The sequence below is a fragment of the Choloepus didactylus genome, chromosome 9 (assembly GCF_015220235.1).
Source record: "Choloepus didactylus isolate mChoDid1 chromosome 9, mChoDid1.pri, whole genome shotgun sequence".
Classification (NCBI taxonomy): Eukaryota; Metazoa; Chordata; class Mammalia; order Pilosa; family Megalonychidae; genus Choloepus; species Choloepus didactylus.
Window position 1 is genome coordinate 41,972,748 of NC_051315.1, and position 23,575 is coordinate 41,996,322.

Sequence of the window (23,575 nt, forward strand, 5' to 3'; positions counted from 1 at the left end):
AATTTTGATGCTTTTTATTTCTTTTCCTTGCCTAATTGCTCTGGCTAGAACATCCAGTACCATGTTGAATAGTAGTGGTGACAGTGGCCATCCTTGTCATATTCCAGATCTCAGAGGAAAAGCTTTCAGCCTTTGACCATTTAGTATGATGTTAGCTATGGGTTTTTATATGCCCTTTATCATATAATCATATGATATGCCCATATCATATCAAGTTTCCTTCTACTCCTGTTTTCTTTGTGTTTTTATCACGAAAGTATTCTGAATTTTTTCAAATGCCTTTTCTTCATCAAGTGGGATTAGCATGTGGTTTTTCTCCTTTCATTTTTTTAATGTGGTGTATTACATTAATTGATTTTCTTGTGTTGAATAACCTTGCAACGTGGTATAAAACATACATGATCATGGTGTCTAATTTTTTGATTTGCTGTTGGATTTTATTTGCATCTGTTTTGTTCAGGATGTATCTATATTCACAAGGAGAATAGGTCTGTAATTTTCTTTTCCTGTACAATCTTTATCTGGCTTTGGTATGAGGGTGGTGTTGACCTTATAAAATGTATTAGGTAGTGTTCCCTCCTCTTCATTGTTTTGGAAGAGTTTGAGCAGGATGAGTATTAATTCTTTATGGAACTATTGGTAGAGTTCGCCTGTGAAGCCATGTTGTCCTGGGCTTTTCTTTGTTGGTAGGTCTTTGATGACTGATTCAATCTCTTTACGTGTGACTGGTTTGTTAACGGTCTTCTGTTTCTTCTAGAGTCACTGTAGGTCATTTGTGTGCTTCTAGAAATTTATCCATTTTACTTAGGCCATCTAATTTCTTGGCATTCAGTTGTTCGTAGTAACATTTTATGAGCCTTTGTTTCTATGAGGTCAGTACTAATATCCCCTTCTCATTTCTGATTTTACTTATTTGCATCTTCTCTCTTTTTGTCTTAGTCTAGCTAAGGGTTTGTCAACTTTATTGATCTTTTCAAATAACCAACTTTTGGTTTTGTTAATTCTCTCTATTGTTATTTTATAATTTCATTTATTTCAGCTCTAATCGTTGTTATTTCTTTCCTTCTGCTTTCTTTGGATTGGTTTCTGTTCTTTTCCTAGTTCCTCCAGGTGTGCCAGTAGGTCTTTGATTTTATCTCTTTCTTCTTTTTTAATGTAAGCTTTTAGGGCTATAAATTTCCCTCTCAGCACTGCTGTCACTGCATACCATCAGTTTTTTTTTATTTTGCTTTTTTTATTGAGATTGTTCACATACCATACAATTATCCAAAGATCCAAAGTGTACAATCAGTTGCACATGGTACCGTCATACAGCTGTGCATCCATCACCACAATTAATTTTTTTGAATCTTTTAGAACATTTTCATTACTCCAGAAAAGAAATAAAGACAAAAAAAGGAAACACAAATCCTCCTACACCCCTAACCACCCCCTACCTTATTGACTTAGAGTATTGGTATAGTACATTTGTTACTGTTGATGAAAGAATGTTAAAATACTACTAACTGTAGTATATAGTGCAATAGGTATATATTTTCCCTATATGCCACTCTTATTAACTTCTAGTTATAATGTCATACATTTGTTCTAGTTCATGAAAGAGATTTCTAATATTTGTACAGTTAATCACGTACACTGTCCACCACAAGATTCACTATTTTATACATTCCCATCTTTTAACCTTCAACTTTCCTTCTGGTGACATATGTGACTCTGAGCTTCCCCTTTCCAGCACATTCACACACCATTCAGCACTGTTAGTTATTCTCACAATGTGCTACTGTCACTTCTGTCCATTTCCAAACATTTAAGTTCAACCTAGGTTGAACATCCTGCTCATAAAAAGCAACCACTCCCCATTCCTTGGCCTCATTCTATATCCTGGTAACCTATATTTCATGTCTATGAGTTTACATATTATAATTAGTTCATGTCAGTGAGACCCTGCAATATATGCCCTTATGTGTCTGACTTATTTCACTCAATATAGTGTCCTCAGGGTTTCTTCATCAACCCATTTTTTTAAGATGGTTTTGTTCACACACCATACATTCCATCCTAAGCAAACGATTGATGGTTCCCTGAATAGTCATGTATTTATGTATTCATCACCATCACCACTGTCTATATAAGGACATCTCTATTTCTTCCACAAAAAAGGAGGAAGAGTCAAAGAAGGTAAAGAGACAAAAGAGAAAGAAAGAGAGAGAGAAGAAAACATGACATCTAGGAAGGAACAAAAGGAAAGATAGCATTAAACTAAAGTAGAATAAAGAGTCAGACAACATCACCAATGCCAGGAGTGCCATACCCCTCCCTTATGTCCCCCTGTTACATGCATTTAGCTTTGGTATATTGCTTTTGTCACATTAAAGGAAGCAGAATACAATGTTTCTGTTAATTACAGTCTCTAGTTTGCATCGATTGTATTTTTCCCTCCAATACCACCATATTTTTAACACCTTGCAAGGTTGACATTCCTTTGTTTTCCCTCATGTAAAAACATATTTGTACATTTTATCACAATTGTTGAGCACTCTAGGTTTCACTGAGTTATACAGTCCCAGTCTTTATCTTTCTTCTCTCCTTCTGGTGTTCCACATGCTCCTAATCTTCCTCTTTCAACCATACTCACAGTCATCTTTGTTCAGTGTACTTACATTGCTGTGCTACCATCACCCAAAATTGTGTTCCAGACCTCTCACTCCTGTCTTTTCTTATCTGTCTGTAGAGCTTCCTTTAGTATTTCCTGTAGAGCAGGTATTTTGTTCACAAATTGTGTCATTGTCTGTTACAGAATACTTTAAACTCTCCCTCATATTTGAAGGACAGTTTTGCTGGATATAGGATTCTTGGTTAGCAGTTTTTCTCTTTCAGTATATCAAATGTATCACACCACTTCCTTCTTGCCTCCATGGTTTCTACTGAGAAACCCGCTCACAGTCTTATCAAGCTTCCTTTGTATGTGATTGATTGCTTTTCTCTTGCTGCTTTCAGGATTCTCTCTTTGTCTTTGACATTTGATAATCTGATTAATAAGCATAGACTTATTCAGCTCTATTCTGTTTGGGATATGCTCTGCTTCTTGGATCTGTAATTTTATGTGTTTCATAAGAGATAGGAAATTTTTGTTGATTATTTCCTCTATTATTGCTTCTGCCCTTTGCCTTCTCTTCTCCTTCTGGGACACCCATGACATGTACATTCACGTGCTTCATGTTGTCATGCAACTCCCTGAGAAGTTGCTCATATTTGTCCATTCTTTTCCCTTGTGTTCTTTTGTGTGTAGGATTTCAGATGTCTTGTTCTCCAGTTCTTGAGTGTTTTCTTCTGCCTCTTCAGATCTGCTGTTGTATGTCTCCATTGTGTCTTTCATCTCTTATGTTGTGCCTTTCATTTCCATAGATTCTGCTTGTTTCCTTGAACTTCCGAATTCTACCTTATATTCACCCACTGTTTTCATTATACACTTCATCTCTTTTGCCATTTCTTCCCTAAAGTTTTTTAATTGAATTAGCATTAGTAATTTAAATTCCTGTATCTCAGTTGAAGTGTAAGTTTGTTCCTTTGACTGGGCCATAACCTCATTTTTCTTAGTTTAGGTTGCAGTTTTCTGTTATCTAGGCATCTGGTTTCCTTGGTTACCCCAATCAGGTTTTCCCAGACCAGAATGGGCTGAGTTCTCAGAAGGGGGAAATATGCCATATCAGGTTTCCCTGTAGGTGTGTCTTTGAAGATTGTGAGACCTCTAGCTGCTGTGCTTTTCCTAACCTGCCCAGCAGGAGGCCTCTGTCAGCCTGTCACTCCTTACTGGTGTAAGGAGATGTGGCCTGCTTTGTTTCTGTTTTGGCTCTGGGGTCTGGTTCTGAATGGGAGACCATTAGTAGAGCTGGGCACCACCTCCTTCCTTTTAGGGAAGATAAATTCCTTAGGTAGTTATCATCTGCATTTAAATAGGTTCTTTTTCTCTCTGACTCTGCTGTCTCCACCCTAGTTTGAGTCAGAGTGCTATGAACTGAAAATGGCTCCTCTGAGCTGCCCAGGTTGAGACGGAGAAAAAGAAACAGATAGCCCCTCTTCAGGGCCAGTCCCCAGCCCCCTCCCCCCCCCCCCAGATTCACCCACCAACCAGAGATAGCACTGGTTCTCTGGTCTCCCCCTCCCAGGATAGAGAAGTCCTCTGGCTCTTTAAGTCAGTTGTCACTAAAAGCCTCTGTCTGCTTGTTAGGGATTTGTCACTTGTATTGAGCAGTCCACGTTTGTTAATTAAAACCCCAGTTGGAACTGGCCTGAGGTATATTCACTTGTTCAGAGAGTGCTGTTTTTTACTACAGCAAGGTTTTGCAGTTCGGGCTGCTGTGGGGGGAGGGGGCTCCTGGCTCAGGTCTGCAGTTTTTACTTACAGATTTTATGCTGCAGTCTTAGGCATTCCTCCCAATCCATGTTGGTGTTTGATGTGTGGACAGTCATGGTTGTCCCCTCTCAGTTATTTCAGATTATTTACTAGTTGTTCTTGGTTGTATATTAGTTGTTCCAGGGTGACTAACTTCCACTCCTCTCTACGCCAACATCTTCTTGGTCTCCCATTCATCCCATAAGTTTTGATATGTTGTGTTCTCATTTTCGTTATCTCAGGATATTTTCTGATTTCCCTTGCAATTTCTTCTTTTGACCCACTGATTGTTTAAGGTAGTGTTACTTAACTTCCCTGTAATTGTGGATTTTCCAGTTCGGTATTATTTCCAACTTCCTTTCATTATGGTCAGAGAAGATGCTTTGCATGAGTTCAGTACTTCTAAATTTATTCAGACTTGTTTTGTGAGCCAACATGTGATCCTTTCTGGAAAATGATCCATGTGTACTTGAGAAGAATGTATATACTGCTGTTTGGGGGTGCAATGTTCTGTATATGTATATTAGGTCTAGTTCATTTATCATATAATCAAGTTCTCTATTTCCTTATTGACCCTCTGTTAAGATGATCTATCTAATGATGAGATTGGTCCAATTATAATAATAGTAAATAAGTCTTCAGTTATTATTGTAAAGGTGTCTATTTCTCCCTTCAGTTTTGCCAGTGTTTGTGTCATTTTTTTTGGGATACCGGTGTTAGGTACATAAATATTTATGTTTTTTATTTCTTCTTGGTGGTTACTCCTTTTATTACTATATTGTGTCCTGCTTTGCTTCTTATAAGAGCTTTTGACTTAAAGTCTATTTTGTCTGATGTTAGTATAACTACTCCAGCTCTTTTTTGGTTACTATTTGCATGGAATATCTTTTTCCATCTTTTCTCTTTCAATCTATTTTTGTCTGTGGGTCTCTTGTAAACAACACATAGTTGGGCATGTTTTCTTAATCCATTTCACCAACCTGTGTCTTTTGATTGGAGAGTTTAGTCTATTAACATTCAGGATTATTACTGCAAAGGCAGTACTTATTTCAGCCGTTTTGTCTTTGGTTTTTGTATGTCATAAATTTTTGTCTATCTTTTCCTTTATTTCAACATTCATTTCTGTATAGTTGATCTTTTGTGATGTATCTGTCTGATCCTTTCTCATTTGTATTTCTGTATTTTTTATAACTCCAGTTTAACAGAACAAATAAAATTATATGTATGTTTTATATATATTTACACACACCTGCACACACACACATGCACAGAAAAATGTCAGTTGTTATCAGTGGTTACCACTGAGTGATGAAATTCCAGGTGATTCTTTATATATTTTTTTATCATGGAAACATATTTTGCATTGTGAAATACAATTTTCTTGCGGAAATGTGAATCAGTACAACCACTTATGAAAGCTGTTTATCATTGTCTAATAAATTTGAAACTGTATAGACTCTACAACCCCACAATTCCATTCATGGGTAATATCCTAAATAATCTCTTGCACATATGTGTCAGGAGGTACGTAAAAATGAACGTTCAGAACAGCATTAGTTATAATAGCAAATAAAAAAAAAGGGAAACAAATTCACATCCATCTCAGGAGAGTATATAAATACATTGTGGTACTTTCATACAATGGGGTGCTATAAAACAGTAAAAATGAATACACCACAGCTTTTTGCAATAACATGGAAGAATCTTAAAAGTATAATGTTGAGCCAAAAAAGCAGGTCATAGAAGAATACGTACTAGGTTGAGTCCACTTATAAAAAAGTTCAAAAACATGCAAAATGTATATTCAGGGATACATTCACATGACAAAACTAAATCGAAAAGTAAAGGAATGAAAAAAACAAAATTCAGAAAAGTGCTTGCTCCAATTGGTCAAATGCTCTGTTTTAAGCTGGGTGTCAGGTGTGTCAAGATTCTTTTCATTATTATCCTTGATACTTTATATGTAAGTTATAGATGTTCATTTTTTGTATATATTTCTTAATAAAACACTGTTTTTTCTGGTCAGGATTTTCAAATTTTTCTATAATGAACAAGTGTTGCTTGTTATTTTAAAACAGAGAAAGTAAATAATAATTATAACAGCATTTTTAAAGATTCTTTTTCTCTTGTACCTTTTACCACCCTTCCTTTTTTTAAGATGCATTTTTTGAGGTGTATTTACATACCATACAATCATCCAAAGTGTATAATCAGTTGTTCACAGTATTATCAAATAGTTGTGCATTCATTACCATAATCAATTTTTTGAACATTTTCATTACTCCAAAAAATAAGAATAACACTAAAAATAAAAGTAAAAAAGAACACCCAAAACATCTCATACTCCTTTTTTTCTCCCTATTATTCATTTACTTTTTGTTCTCCTTTTTTCTACTCATTTGTCCATATATAAAAGGGAGTGTGAGCCACAGAGTTTTCACAATCACACAGTCACACTGTATGAACTACATAGTTACATGATCATACTCAAGAATCAAGGATACTGGATTGCAGTTCAACAGTTTCAGGTATTTCCTTCTAGCTATTTTAGTATGCTAAAAACTAAAAAGAGATATCTATATAATGCATAAGAATAACCTCCAGAATGACCTCTTGACTCCACTTGAGATTTCTTGGCCGCTGAAACATTATTTTGTTTAATTTCTCTTTCCCCTTTTGGTCAGGGAGTTTTCCTCAATCCCACAGTGCCAGGTCCAGGCTCATCCCTGGGAGTCATGTCCCATTTTGCCAGGCAGATTTATACCCCTGGGAGTCAGGTCCCATGTAGTAGGGAAAGCAGTGAGTTTACCAGCCGAGTGTGCTTAGAGAGACAGGCACATCTGAGCAACAAAAGAGGTTCTCTGGTGGCCCTGCAAATACTCCTTACTCTCTACCCAAATTACTGTGGGATATATTTACAAATCAACCAGCTAGCACCCCCTATTCAAGGTTCCGTGTAATTATAGCATTGAATCAACTGACCATACAAGTTAAATTATATAGTGTGCTACAGTAAATATAGATTTTGCACCAAATAAACATCTCTTTCTTTGGCATCACACAGAAGTTACAGTTTTAAAACACAGTCAGTATTATCCTTTTACCTTAAGTCTGGTTTACCTCAGTCCTAGCAAGTCCGTTTTGATCACATCTCTAATTGAAGTCTGATCTCTTTTTCAGCTTTTTAAACATTTGTTCTGTGGGATAATGCTGACATTCATAGCTGCTGAACTCTGCTTCTGAGTCTCAGGTGTCACATAGATACCAGAAGTTACAGGGACCAGCCAGCTCAGCATCTCAGAATTTAGAGATAACCATTACAACTCAGGAATAGATGTGACTGCTGTAAGAACTTGCAGTCTAGGAACCTTTACTGTAAGCCATCCCCTGATAACCCATGTTCTGATATTCAGGACTCACTTACATTATAGTTAGTCCATGTTAGTGAGGCATTATAATGTTTGTCTTTTCAATTCTGGCTAATTTCACTCAACATACTGTCCTCAAGGTCCATTCACCTAGGTGTATGCCTCACGACTTCATTTCTTCTTGCCACTGCTTAGTATTCCATTGTATGTATACGCCAGAGTTCACCATTCCATTTATTACTCAGTGTACCCTTAGGCCACCTCCATCCATTGCAAATCATGAATATGGCTGCCATAGACACCAGTGTGCAGTGTCCACTCATGTCCCTGTTCTCAGTTCTTCCAGGTTTTTACCCAATAACGGGGTTGCAGGACCATATGGCAACCCCAGCGTTAGCTTCTTGTGAAACTGCCACACTGCCCTCTAGCTGGGCTGCACCAGCCTATTTCCCTACCAGCAGGGAATTGGTATAGCCTTCTCTCCACATTTTATTCAGCACTTGTATCCCTCTATTTATTTTTTAATGGTTTTATTCACACACCATACAGTCCACCCTAAGTAAACAGTCAGTGATTCCCAGTAGAATCAGGTAATTATACATTTACCACCACAATATATATGAGGACTGAGGACATTTCCACGTTTTCCCCAAAGAAAGAGTTGAAAAGGAGAAAAAAAACATGAAGAATAAAAATACAAAAGATAGAAGAAAAATAAGAATAAAATAAAATGAAAAGGTCAGACAGCATCACCACCACCAGGAATTCCATATCCCTCTCTTATAGACATTTAGCTTTGGTATATTGCCTTTGTTACAGTTAATGGAAGCATCTTACAATGTTACCATTAACTGTAGACTCTAGTTTGCATTGATTGCATTTTTTCCCTATACCATCCAATTTTCAACACCTTGCAATGTTGACATTCATTTATTCTCTCTCATTTAAAAACATTCTTGTATTTGTACATCTAATCACCATCATTGGCCACAGTAAGTTTCGCTAAGTTATACAATCTTGGTCTTTACCTTCTGTCTTTCTGTCTGGGGTCATACCTGACCTTAGCCTTCCTCTTTCAACCATACTCACAGTCGTCTTTGTTCAGAGTACTTACAATATTGTGTTACCATCATACACTATTTCACTGTCCATTCCATTTCTGGTTCTATACAATCAATCCTGTTGAACCTTCTATACTCCTTCAGCATCAAATGCCCAGTCTCTAACCTCTTTCTATCTCCTGATAATCTGTGTTCTCCACTCTCAAATTTCACTCATCAGTGATAGTCCATATTTGTTAGACCATTCAGTATCTGTGCTTTTGTTTCTGGCTAATTTCATTCAACATAATGTCTACTGTTTACCATTTTGTCTTTTGGATTTTATAGGTGATATCTTATTTTATTTTTATTTTTTCCTCTCTCCCTCTCTCTCTTTTTACCCTTACTGATAGTCTCCATTTCTATTTTTTTCTCCAAACCTCTCTCTCCTGTCTTTTCCTGTCTGCCTATAATGCTCCCTTTAGTATTTCTTGTACAGCAAGTGTCTTATTCAGAAACTCTCTCAGTGTCTGTTTGTCTGAAAATATTTTAAACTCTCCCTCATTTTTGAAGGTGAGTTTTGCTGGATATAGAATTCTTGGTTGGTGATTTTTCTCTTTCAGTGTCTTAAATGTATCATACCACTGCCTTCTTGCCTCCATGGTTCCTGTTGAGACATCTGCACACAGTCTTTTTGAGCTTCCTTTGTATGTAATGGAATACTTTTCTCTTGCTGCTTTCAGAATTTTCTGTCTCTGACATTTGATGATTTTATTATTAAGTGTTTTGGAGTTGGTCTCCTTGGATCTATTCTGTTTGGGATACACTGCACTTCTTAGATTTGTAATTTTATGTCTTTCATAAGAGATGGGAAATTTTCAGTGATTTTTTTTCCTCCATATTGTTTCTGCCCCCTTTCCCTTCTCTTCTCCTTCTAGGACACCTATGACATGTATATTTCTGTGCTTCATGTTGCCATTTCCTGAGACCCTGCTCATATTTTTCCATTCTTTTTCCTGTCTGTTCTTTTGCTTGTAGGATTTCAGAAGACCTGCCCTCCAGTTCCTCAATCCTTTCTTCTGCCTCTTCAGATCTCCTGTTGTATGTCTCCATTTTGTTTTTCATCTCTTGTATTGTGCATTTCATTCCCATAAGTTCTGCCAATTGTTTTTCAAACTTTTGAGTTCTTTCTTATGTTTGCCCAATGTGTTCTTAAAGAAGACATGGCTCTTAAAGAAGATATGGCTTCTTAAAGAAAATATGACTCTTTTGCCATATCTTCCCTCACCTTGTTAATTTGATTTTTGAATTGATTTAGGAGATTTGTTTGATTAATAATTAGTTGTTTCAATTCCTGTATCTCAGTTTAAGTGTAGGTTTGTTCCTTTGACTGGGCCATGTCTTCATTTTTTCTAATGTGACTCATAATTTTTTGTTGTCTAGCCACCTGCTTTCCTTAATTAAGCTGATCAGATTTTCCCAGACCAGATGGGCTCAGGTCTCAGAAGGTGGTTGTTTTTAGTATCAGGTTTCCCTGAGGGTGAGACCCAGCAGATTGTAAGACTTTCCCATGAGGCCTCTAGATTCTGTGCTTTTCCTATCCTGCCCACAGGTGGCACTTGTCACCCTGTAGGTCCCCACTGGTGTAAAGAGGTGTGGCCCCTTGAATTCTCAGTGGAACCTGTCATGGCCAGGGACTGAGGGTGTCAGAAGCCAAGGTTAAGTTGTTTCTGTTCCCCCTCAGCCCAGGTCCTGGGTTCTGAATTCTCTGAGGGAGGGCAGTCACTTGAGCTGGGTCCCATCCCCCTTTTCTTAGGGAAGATACACCCTTTAGGGAGTTATTTCCTACACTTAAATTCCTTCTTTGTCTCTCTGAATCTGTTAACTCCACCCTTGCCTGGGTCAACACTGAAAATTGAAAATGCCTGAGGCTTTCTCTAATGAACTACTTGGAATGGGAGAATTAAATAAAGGAAAAAGAGGGAAAACCCCTTTTCAGAGCCAGTCCCCAGGCCCCCAGTTTCACCAGTCAGCCAGTGTTGGTACCCGGTTCTCTGTGCCCATTTTCATGGGACACAGCTGTTTTCCTGTATTCTGAGCTCAGCTGTCCTCAAAAGCATCTGTTTTTATTCATTTAAGTATTTTTTTCTGTCAGCCCCACCTCCTCTTTGCCTGGAGCAGGGTACTTTCCTGCTTTTTCCTGGTTTATCTGTGCTTGTAGCTTGTATTCAGTTGTCCAAATTTGTTAATTTAAACCTGCAAATGGAGCTTTCTCTCACTCCAGGTAGACTGCTTCTTTTTCCCACAGTGAAGTTTTCTATTTCAGCCTGCCATGCAGGCTGGGGGAGGGCTACCAGCTCTGAAATTTGGGGAGCTTTACTTACAGATCTATGTTGCATTTTAATATTTTTTTAAGCTATACCCAAATACTGTTCAAAATTTAGGTTATGATAGTAGCCCTTTATTTATGTAATGTCAAACCAAGAAACAGAGAAGATATGTTCCAGCTTGAATTCTACCATTAGTAAGTTATGAGACTAGTGAAAGTCATTATAACCCTCTGGGCTGCAGTTAGATGGACTAACTACCCCCTACCAGATGTTTGACAGCTTTTATGCGACACGATCCCATGCCTTTTATTTGCCTGAGACAGAAAGACCAACAGATAAATGGATAAAGACTTATTTAATTAAGCCAAAGTTGAATTTGTATAAGAACTGGCTTTGTTGAGAAGTTTTTCTAGTTTTGAAATGAAATGATAGATATTAATGGAGCAACGTGGTGTTGTATGTTAGAAAACTGGCTTCAGCTTCTGATTGTGAACATTGCTGGCTTAGACAAAGTGTTCAGCTTTGGGCACGTCACATAAATTCTTGAGCCTGAGTCCTCATTTATGAAATGGGTAATGTTTGTATATATTAAGGCCATGATGAGGATGAAGTGAAATAAAAACAATGTATAAGTACTTAAAAAACTATACAGGTTCAATATACTAAGCTGTTTAGAAGGTCCAATGATCTGAAGTACAGAGAATGCCTTTAGTCTTCTGGTGTAGAGATTGATAAAGTTTAAAATATAAAATACAGTACAGTAAAGCTACCAAGAAACTTCTGTTTTAAGGTTTGTGTTAGATTTTGCCAATTGATTCATCAGTCTAAATTATGCCATAGGAAGTTGTATCAAGTGGGGTCTACTGCACAGTGTTGTGGAAGGAACCAGCAAGGTATGTCTGCAACTTGGTGTATGAAGTGTCTTACTGGGATAAATCTTTAGATGAAATATTTTGCTACATCTGCAGCATCCATTTTGTTATCCAGTGAGGTTGCAACAAATAGCAAATCATTTGCTGCATGTGGCTATTAGTGATGTCAACTCTCCTGAATTTGCCATTGTCTCCCTCTCCAAAAATAGCAATTTATTAGTAAAAGCATGGTTGCCATATGGTCAAATAGTCTCTACTGTCAAACTGATTAAGTGCAACAGAAATACCCAGTCTTTAAGAAGATGTTATTCTCATATACTTACATAGGCTTCTTTGTATGTGTATGTATGTGTATGTTTATTCATATTGTCACCACCTTTCAAAATTCTTGAATTGAAAAATACCTTATATGTGTTTATGTATGTGTATAACTAATACCCAGATCAAGATATAGAACATATCCAGCCCCCAAGAAGTTTTCTTCATATCCCTTTATGTCAATAACCTTTTAGTTTATTTATTTTTTAGTTTTGGATTTAAGTTAATGAGCTTCTACTAAGGCAATAAAGTATTGAAGAATAATTTCAATCTTTTAAAATTTTCTGGAAATAGTAATATTTATGAAAAAACAACTCTAAACAATACTAAATATTGTAGTAAACTATAATACTAATGCAAGCAATAAACTTCATTAAATACCCTCCAAAAGTCTCCCGAAATTCTATTCCATATCTTCCATCTGCAAACCAAAAAATAGAGCCACCACAGGGGCTGGTGAGTGTTCTATCAGTCATGTTGCCAGGCAACCTCAGTCAGTATCAGAGACACCCAATTGAAAAGCCATGGAGTCAAACTAGAATGTATCTTGGAAACAGAAAGGTCCCACTGAAAGAGATGGGGAGGGATGAGGAAGAAAGAGAAAAAAAGCGAGTGTGTTAGTTGAGCAGTTATCCCTGTTTATTATGACTACAAACAGGTTGTTTTTTTTTAAAACATGCAGCTAGTTTAGAGCACAATACTGTGGGTTTCTACTTCCCCCATTGTGTTCTCCTCCTTTTCTGTGTCTACATGTGCAAAGGCTTGACAAGATGCATCATCATTATTTTTTATGAGAATGATGTTACAAATTATCTTCAGCTTGTTCAAACCATGTTTAAGAGTTGACTGAGGTTTTAATATGGTATTATATTTGATTCAGTAATGTTTAAAATAATTACTCTGATTTCCAAATTGATACACCGTGTTCAAAAAGATGGAAAGTAACATATATGTATATACATACATGCACACATAGATATATCTACCATTTGAGTTAATCATTTTATTGGTACTCTTGTAAAAACTTATGATAGAGATGGATAGAATGTATCACACACATGAATAGATATGTTACATAAATAAATGGAAATAGTATCCATATTACCAAAAAAACCACCTATTATTTCCTTCAAAGTACTGAGATTCTCTGGTATAGCTAAGAGGTTTTATTGAGAAAAGAATATATCTTATACATCATTTACCAGAATATGTTACCATGTGAGGTTCAGTAAAATAGTTTGAGAAGAAATACTTGTTCAGTTGTTCCTTTATCTTGTACTTCTTTTGGTACTCTATTATCCTCTGCCATAGTTACAGATTTATTTGTCATTCTCTGTAGACTTTGAGCTCTCTGAGGGCAAGGACTATATTTAATTCATCTCTGTAACTTTCATTCATCACATGGTTCTAAGCACAAAGTAGGTGTCCATAAATATGTGAAGTGTGAAGAATTACTATTTTATTGTTAATATCATCTGCATAATGTTATATCAAACTTGAAAGTGCTGGTTATGAGGAAATATTTATTAATATTTAATTATTGAAGAATTGATAGAGTTCAGTTCAGATCAGGGGTCGCTGCTATCAGGGTCTTGACTTTGAATGCTGGCTCAGCCACAAATCAATAACAAAACCTTGGACAAGTCACTCCCCTTTCTGGTGCCTCAATTTCCTTGATTTTACTTGGAAATGATAGTAGTAGTTATCTCACGATTGTTGTGATGATTATTTGTGTTAATACATATAAATGCCTAGTAAATTTTTGAGTATTTCATAAACTTGCTTAAAAATGTCTGTTATTATCTTAGTATTACTCTTGCATCTTCAAAATGTCAAATCTCAGTAAGTCACTAAATTTTGCACTGCCCAAAGCAGTAGCTTCTTGAGAGAATTCATCAGACATAGACTAGAGCTGCTTTTTACAACATAAGTTCTTGATATTTAAACATTTTTGTACTTGAAAACATTATTAATAAGCAAATATTTAATGATTTATCTTGTATAAACAATCTAGGTTTAAAAATTTTTGTAAACCGTGGCATATTAGTGTGAATTTTATTAAAAGATGGAAGCCATATTTATATATTATAAAAAATGATGTAACACTAAATTTCCAATCATCCTATTTTGCTGCCTTTGGTTATTTGAAGCATAAGACTCTTTTATAGATAATATATGGTGCACTGAACAGTAATATTCACAAAGAAGGAAAGAATCAATCGTGGTTGTGGTTTGGTTCATATTGTTTGGTATTGGTTTGAACATGTAAATTTTAAATCTGTGATCTCCTAGATTTTATTCTAAGTAGGGTTTACTGTTTATATAGGGCTTGTTATAGATTATAAGAAGGTGAAATTATTTCTTGTTTATACCTACCAGAACACATTGGCAGTTATCTAAGGAGCTTTCTATTTTATTTTATTTTATTTTGCTTTGGTTTACTTATTATTTTGTGGTGCTATTCTCTTTTGTCTCTGCCAATAACTGAGAAAATTTAAGTAAAATGAGAAGTTCCCTGCCTTTAAGAACGCAGACTAGTGGAAGGATAGATCTATTAATAGTTATAGTGTTATACTATAGTGGCATTTCAGCCAAGATAGAATGGAATAGAGAGGAAGGAGTGCCTTAAGTCCCTCTGGGTGTGCCTCAGAGGAGAGGAGCTATGCCAAGCAAACAAGATGAGCATTTGGGAAGACAACCTCAACTGAGTTCACTATTCTGAGAAGTGACTTTTATGTACTTTCTTAGACAGGTATCTTCCATTCTTAACAGCTCTTATTTTAATCCTTTTTTACTCTGCTGTGCTCTTAACCCCACCACTCCTCTTCTTTCTTCGTTCTTAACAGGTGAACTACAAAGAAAATAACATTTATGAGATAGGAAGCTGTCAGTTTCCTGCTGCATCAATTACAAACTTATCAGTATCCATAAATCCTTTCCTTCTTCCTTTCTGATGTCTCTTCCTTTATAAACCAATACCATCATGCATGCCTGACTATCCCGCCTCTGTGTGTTCTGAAAACCCTTTCTCTTCTGTATATTCAGCCTTCTCCCTCTCTTCTGTTTTTTTACCATTTGCATTAAACATGCCAAAGTATCTTCCTCCTTAAAAACAAAAAATGTATATGCACACAAATCTTCTCTTATTTGAAGTCTGATTTCATTTAACCTTACTTTCCATTCACACCTCAACACACTGTCGGTGGATTTTACTCCTAATGCTTGTCTGAAACTTCTCTCTCTCTAATGTCACCCAATTTAGTTAGCCCTGTGAATAAATATAGAATAAACTTATTTGACCTCCATCATTCCCTCAATTTAAAAATGTTCATTCTACTAGAATCTATAATATTGCACTCTTATGTGTTTCTCTTCTTTGGTAGCACTTGCTGTATCTTTCTTACAGATTGGTACATTTTAAGATCCTTCTTTTGTTTTCACACGCTCATACTCCCATGGGACAAATTTTATCAATTTTCATGGCTTTAACTGACAATGTTTTGCTGATTCTCTCATCTTTACCTCTCCTGAAGTTCATTCTCTTTACTTGTCTACATTCTGGGCAGCTCTACTTGCATGTTCTACAGGAGTCTCAAAATCAACAAAGTCTACCAAGCAAATTTGTGAATAACCTTGTTTTTTTCTGATGTAAATTAATTGTAAAAATATGTATAATGTGTTGAAATACATGAAGAACAAAATAAAAATAATAAAAGCAATTCTCAAAACGATGTTGGTCTAGGAATCTTAATCTTGAGCAAGCCTTGGATTTTATTTAGAACTACTGGATTATAAACTCTATGAGGGAAGGTGTCCCAAGAATATAGCATAGGGCTGGAGCATATTAGCTATTCAAAAATTATTTGCCATAAAGGAATTAAAGAGCTTACTATTTGAATGGATTTTAAATATTTATCTCTTTCTGAATTCCATTAACAGATTCTTTTGCTATCCATAATTTTGATGACAATAGCAATGACTAATATGTACTGAATAGTTATTATGTGCCAATTAGCTCTGCTTCACTTTTCTTGTGCATAATCTTTACAATGACCCTAAAATTGTGTACAGCTCTTATTGCCATTTTGTAAATGTTGAAACTAGACTTATCTAGTTAAATTCATCTGTCCACTATATTCAAATAAGTGGGTAGCAGAAGTGGAACTTGAACCAAAGTCTGTCTCTACTCCTAACCATGCTGTATAATGCTGATTATTTTAAAGAACTCTTTATTTATGGCTCTTTAATACATGCAGATTCATTGTTTTGACAGTTTTGCATTACTTAGCCTCCTCAGAGTCTCAGTATTTGTAAGTGGCTACAAGCTCAATTTTTCTTAGGTATTATAAGTTATAATTTTGGTTTGTGTTAGAATGAAGGAAGAACATAAAAAATGCCTTAAGGTTTTAGATAAGAGAAAAGGACCTTTTACAGAATGGCAAATGGAAATTATGGAGAAATATTGAGATAGCCAAGAGATACAGTTTCTTCTCTTTAGAAGAGGAGGAAAATGCAGGGAAGTTGGAAAAAGAAGGAAAAAACCATTGACACTTGAAAAAACAAATAACAGAGTTTCCCCGCAGAGCCAATTGCAAATTGAAATGAAAAATACAGGTCAGGTGATTTTTTATAATTGAAAAAAGAGGAGAATATGGAAAGGAAATGAGATGAATGAAAAAGGATTATAAAAAATATGATGAAAAGTAAAATATAAATATATTTTTAAAAATATGAGAGGAGTGGACATAGCCAGGTATTAAAAATGACACAAAGAACAAAATCTCATGCATAACTAAATAGATTTCATTGATTCAGATCGCTGCCTTTGTATATATCTTTGCCAGAAATGCAGAGAAAGGAAAATAAAAGGAAAATAAAAAGTTGATTGCTGTTCTGTTGGGGAAAAGTTGAATAGATGTGGGAAATCTAAGAAGAATTATTTTTATACTGATTGTGGTTTTGGGCATTTACGTTCTCGGGTTGAACTCTGTCTCATTCCACAGAAATTAATAGATAAAAAGATCTTGGAATAGAGCCCACCTACTGATTTGATCTGATGTCAGTCAGTGGCTAGAATGCATTTACTTTGCTTATCAAAATAAAAAAGTATTATAACCATTCAGCCACATATATAGTGGAGCTTTTCCTTGAACTAAACAGATATTATTGATCTTGAGGCTTTGCACCTCTGTGGTTTGAAATATGAAGCTATGAACCCTTTGCAGAAAAAAATATGGGGCTGTTTATTTTTAGGATTTGGTCCTCAACTAAAAAAAAAAAACCTTAAGAAAAACTGACATTAATAAGTCATTGCCTGTCATTGCTATAATATAAATTATAAATATCTCATTTCTAGGAAGGAAACCTAAATATTGATATGAACTTTGATATGGTGGTAACCACTCTCCCTTACCTTCCTACCTCCAACATCCAGCCCACCATCATGCTTCCCATAGATAATGGCTAGTGAATAACACTGAAAGAAAAAATTGTCTTAGAAATTGATTTGTCACCAACTAGTATAAAGTGATAAATGGACATGTATCTTTTGGTGACCCAGAGACATAATATTATTTAATTATTTCAATAAAATGATAATTACATTCACTTAATATGACAGTTTTACATTAGACTTTTAGCAGCAGACTGTAGGATTAATTATATTTATGTACTACATCTTTTTTTATTTTTGGTCTCTGAATAAAAACAAACATTGGCTTCCTTGCTTTTAATAGTGAGGTTTTTTTGCTCATGGTAACTTGAATTTGGAAGCTGATCATTTTTGGCATTATCACAGTTGTGATTTAAAAAAAAATTACAGTAGACCATTGGTAGGAGACCATGCTTTGCTATAAGCAACAATCATTGTGGTTCTCAGGCACCTCAATTAGTATGCCATGTTAATCTAAATCGTATAAAAGGGAAGAACATTTTGGGGTCCAAGTAGCTATGTCTTTAATATATTGAGACATAAGTGGAATATAAAATTCAGTTGTATTGTTTCTTTTCCACAAACTTGTTTGGTTTATAGTGGGATGATCACAATTCGAGTGATTACAGGTGAGCAGTCCTCTCACTTTCAGTGATCACTTAAGTACTGCTCCTGGAGAGCGCAGGTGCAAAATGGCAGAGTGAGAAGTTTTATAATTTGTACTCTTCACCAGAAGACTGAATAAGCTAGAAAAATGGATTGGAATTGACTAGGTGGTAAACCTGGGATCAGACTAAACTTTTAGAACAACCTGGAGAGTACCAGATAAAGCAAGAGGCTGCCAAGAATTCAGCTTTAGTAAGTGAAAATGTGAGCCAGGGACAGACACCGGGTCTCAGACCCCCACAGCAGTGTCTGTGGAAATGGCCACTGCTGCTGAAGCATATCCGGGTTTCAGGTGTGTTCAGCTAGGGCCAGAGCAGGCAGAAAAAACCTTGTTTTCCAAAAGCTGGGTTTGAAGGTTGAGGTCAGCGAGGGGGATCCCTGAGGGACAGCAGGTGTTGGTCCTGGAGTTGGCCCTCTGGGCAGAAGCAGCTTCTAGCCTTGGACTAACATCAGCTGGGAAATAAACAGCCAGGGACCCCTTCTGTTTCCTTTTTCCCCCTTCTGTGCATGGGTGTTTTTGTTTTGTTTTGTTTTGTTTTGTTTTGTTTTGTTGTCTGGCAGGTCCTTGAGGATGCAGTGTGAATGCTACCTTGTTTTTGGCCCTCTGGGCAGCAGTGACTTCTGGCCTCCTATCAAAATCCACAAGTGTAAAGAGCCATTGACATTTTTTTTCCATTAGTTTTCATTCTTTTGTGGTGGACTCTTAATCTGGTGATCCCTGAGGATCCAGTGCAAATTCTAGCCTAGGTTTTATCTCTCTGATTAGCAGCAGCTTCTGTTCTTACACCAGCCAGCATCAAGCAGGAAGTAAAGAGCCAGTGCACCTTTTTCATTTAGTTTGGTTTCTTTCTATCTCTTGGTTGTGTTGTTTGGTCTGGTGGATCCCTTAGACACCAGCTCAGACACTAGCGTCAGTTTCAAATCACTTGGTGGCAGTGGCATCAGGCCTCTGATCAGCCTTTTTTTCTTTTTTCTTTTGGATTTCTTTCTCTCCCTCTTTTGTGTGTGTGTGTGTGTGTGTTTGTGTGTGTGTGTGTGCGCATGCACGCGCTTTTTGGTCCAGTGAACCATTGCAGATGCTGGCTTCTGTTTCAGCATGAACAGCAGCAGCTTCTGGCTTCTCACCTGCATCTACCAAGAGACTTGAAAAGGCAGCACACTTTTTTTTTTTTTGGACAAGTTTTTGTCTATTTGTTAATATTGATTTTTCATTTTGCTTTCTCTTACTTTCATTCTTTCCTTGTTTTTTTTTTTCTTTCTTTTTTCTTTCTTTTGTTTATTTCTTGTTCTTTTTCTGGTTGGCAGAGGACTGGGAGAACTTGATTTCCAGAGTTATTACAACATGATACTCAGAATGTCCAATTCTTAACAAAAATTACAAAATATGCAAGGAGGTAGAAAACTATGACCCAGTCACATGAAGGAAGGAATTTTACAGAAACTGTTCCAGAGTAAACTCAGACTCTGGAATTACTAATCATGATCTTAGATCAACTATGTTAAATCAGGTTAATGAAGTAAAGGAAAATACGTAGAAAGAACTAAGAAAAATCAGGAAAACAATGTATGAACAAAATTAGAGTTTCAGTAATGAGGTAGGAATTTAAAGAAGAACCAAAAGGAGATTTTGGAACTAAAAAGGACAATGACTGAAATGAAAAAGTCAGTTGCAGGGTTTGACAGCATATTGGAGGAGGCAGAAGAAAGGATCCATGAACTTAAGGATACAAAAATTGAAAGTGAGAAGCAGAAAGGAAAATGAATGAGAAAAAATGAACAGAGCCTGATGAACTTGTGGGACAGCGATATACACATAGGAGTCTCAGAAGTAGAAGAACAAAATAAAAGGAGAAGAAAAAATATTCAAAGAGATAATGATTGAAAACTTCCCAAATGTGATGAAAGATATAGACATGCAAATCCAAGAAGCTCTAGAATGCCAATGATGAACTCAATGCAGGATGAACTCAGAGGCTACACTGAGACATATTACACTTAAACTTTTGAAAGGCAAAGACAGAATCTTGAAAACAGCAAGAGAGAAGGCACACATTGTATAATGAAGTAATTGTGACAAGAAAAACGTAAAGGGGAGTGATGGAGGTATATAGTAACAGAGAATGTTTAAAGTACTGAAGTTAAGTTTGTATCAATATAAACTAAATAGTAATGGGTTTAGTAAACCCATTGTTACCATAAAGAAAATATGTAAAAAGTTACCCAAAAGGAAAAGAGAAGTGATTAAAAAATGGCTCATTATAAAAAACAAAAGTAAGGCAATAGTGGAGGAAAGGAGAGACAATATAGTATCATTCCTACAAAAAAAAATCAGCAAAATTGCAGTCTTGCCTTATCAGTAGTTAACCTACATGTAAATAATTTCTCCAATAAAATGGCAGAGATTGGCAGAATGGATAAAGAAGCCTGATTCAATTATATGTGACTTACAAGAGACTCATCTTAGATCCAAAGAAACAAACAGGTTGAAAGTGGGAGAATGGAAAAATATTCCATGCAAATAGTATCAAAACAGAGCTGGGGTGGCTATTCTTATATCAGACAAAATAGATTTTAAAATAAAAACTATAACAAAAGACAAAGAAGGACTTTATATATTGACTAAAGTGTCAATTCAACAAGGGATATAACAATTTTAAATACATATGCACCTAGCAATGGGGTTCCAACATATGAGAAGCAAACATTGACAGAATTAAAGGGAGAAATAGACAGTTCTACAATAATAGTTGTAGATTTCAGTACACCATCTTCAATAATGGAATGAGCATCTAGATAGATGATCAAAAAGGAAACTGAAAACTTGAATGATACTATAAACCAACTAGACCTAATAGAGATGTACAGACCACTTTACCAATAGCAGAATACACATTCATCTCCAGTGCATATGAATCATTCTTCAGGATAGACCATGTGTTAGTGCACAAGAGTCTCAATAAATTTAAAAATATTTAAATCATACAAAATAACATCTTAATCACAGTGGTATGAAGCTGGAAATCAATAACAGAAGGAAAACTGGAATACTTAAAAATATGTGAAAATTAATCAGCACACTCAAAACAACCAAAGGGTTAAAGAAGAAATTACAGGGCAAATTAGGAAACACTTAGAGATGAATGAAAATGAAGACACAGTATTAAGAAACTTATGGACTGCCTCAAAGGCAGCGCTCAGAGGGAAGTTTACAGCTATGAACACCTATATTAGAAAAGAAGATTTTAGGTAAAAAACCTAACTTCACATCTTGAGGAACTAGAAAAAGGAGAGAAAAATAAACCCAAAGTTAGCTATGGAAGGGAATAACTATGATTAGAGTGAAATAAATGAAATAGAGAATAGAGAAAAAAAATGTGAGTCAATAAAACAAAACATTGGTTCTTTGAAAAAATCTCAATAAAATGGACAAATCTTTATCCAGACTGACCAAAAAAAGAGAGAAAACATGCAAATAACTAAAATCAGAAATGAAAGTGGTGATGTCACAACTCACCTTACAAAAATAAGGCCTGTAAGAGATTACTATGAATAATTGTATGCCAGAAATTAGATAATGAAGATGAAATGGACAAATTCCTAGAATTATAAAAATTAGCTAAACTGACTAAATAAGAGATTTAAAAAACCCAACCATCCCATAGCAAGTACAGAGATTAAATTAGTAATCAAAAACTTTCCACCAAAGAAAATGCAAGGACCAGATTTCTTCAGTGGTGAATTCCACCAAACATTCTAAAAAGAATTAGTGCCAATTCTTATCAAACACTTCCTAATTCCCTCTATGTGGCCAAGATTATCCTGATACCAAAGCCTGATGAAAACATGTCAAGAAAAGAAAATTACAGACCAATTTTCCTTATGAAGATAGATGTAAAAACACTTAAAATACTACAAACCAATTACAACAGCATATTAAAAAGATTATTCACTCTCACACCAAGTGTGATTTATCCCAGGAAATCAGGGGTATTTGAACATATGAAAATCAGTTAATATAATATACCACATAATAGAATGAAAAAAAAAAAAAGAAACATGATTTTATCAGTAGATTCAGAAAAGACATTGACAAAATCCAGTAACCTTTCTTGATGAAAACACTCAGGGAACTTGTAGGAAACACTAGGAATAGAAGGGAACTTCTTACCATGTGAGAGGCCATTTATGAAAAACCCACAATTTACATCATACTCAATGATAAAAGACTTAAAGCCTTCCCCATAGGGTCAGGTAAAAAACAAGGTTAACAGCTTTCACCCTTTCTGTTCAATATTGTAGTAGAAGTTCTAGCCAGAGAAATTAGGCAAGAAAAATAAATAAAAGGCATCTAAATTAGAAAGGAAGACATAAAACTATTTCTATTTGCAGACAACATGATCTTATATAAAGAAAATCCAAAGAAATCCACAAGAAAACTTCTAGAGCTAACACATGATTTCAGAAAAGTATAAGATCAACACAGAAATATCAATTGTGTTTCTATATAGTAGCGATGACCAACCCAAGGAGGAATTAAGAAAACAATCCCATTTACAATAGCATCTAAAACAATAAAGTATCTAGGAATAAATTCCACCAAGGATATAAAAGACTTGTACATGAAAGCTACAAAACAGTGCTGAAAGAAGCTAAAGACCTAAATAAGTAGCAAGACATGCCATGTTCATCTATTAGAAAACTTAATATTGTTAAGATGTCAATATTACCTAAAGATTTTTCAAATTCAATGAAATCTCTATCAAAATTCCAGCAGCCTTTTTTGCAGAAATGGAAAAGATGATATTCAAATTCATCTGGAAGTGCACAGGGCTCCAAATAGTGTAAACTATTTTGAAAAAGAACAAAATTGGAGGGCTAACACTTCCCCATTTTAAATTGTACTACAAAGTTATGATAATAAAAACAGTGTGGCACTGGCTTAAAGATAGACACAGAGACTAATGGTACACAATTGAAAGTCCAGTAATCCCTGTTCAATTGATTTTACATGCAGTGGGGAAAGAATAAGATCTTCAACAAATGTTGTTGGGAAAACTGGATATCCATACGTAAAAGAACAGAGTTCAGTCCCTATCTCACACTATATATGAAAATTAACTCAAAATAGATGAAGGATTTAAATATAAGAGCTAAAAC

At 35.5% G+C, this 23,575-nt stretch overlaps 1 protein-coding gene across 3 annotated transcripts in view; it reads left to right on the top strand.

Moving 5' to 3' along the window:
• GALNT13 (polypeptide N-acetylgalactosaminyltransferase 13) overlaps nt 1-23,575 on the top strand; it is a 574,420-nt gene that overhangs the window by 47,157 nt on the left and 503,688 nt on the right. Inside the window, exon 1 of one of the 3 annotated variants that reach the window (XM_037849908.1) lies at nt 11,972-12,024. The exons of the other annotated variants lie outside the window; for them this stretch is intronic. The gene's annotated coding sequence lies outside the window, so the exon portion shown is untranslated. Of the gene's footprint in view, nt 1-11,971; nt 12,025-23,575 lie in introns of those variants that run through there. 3 annotated transcript variants of the gene reach the window in all.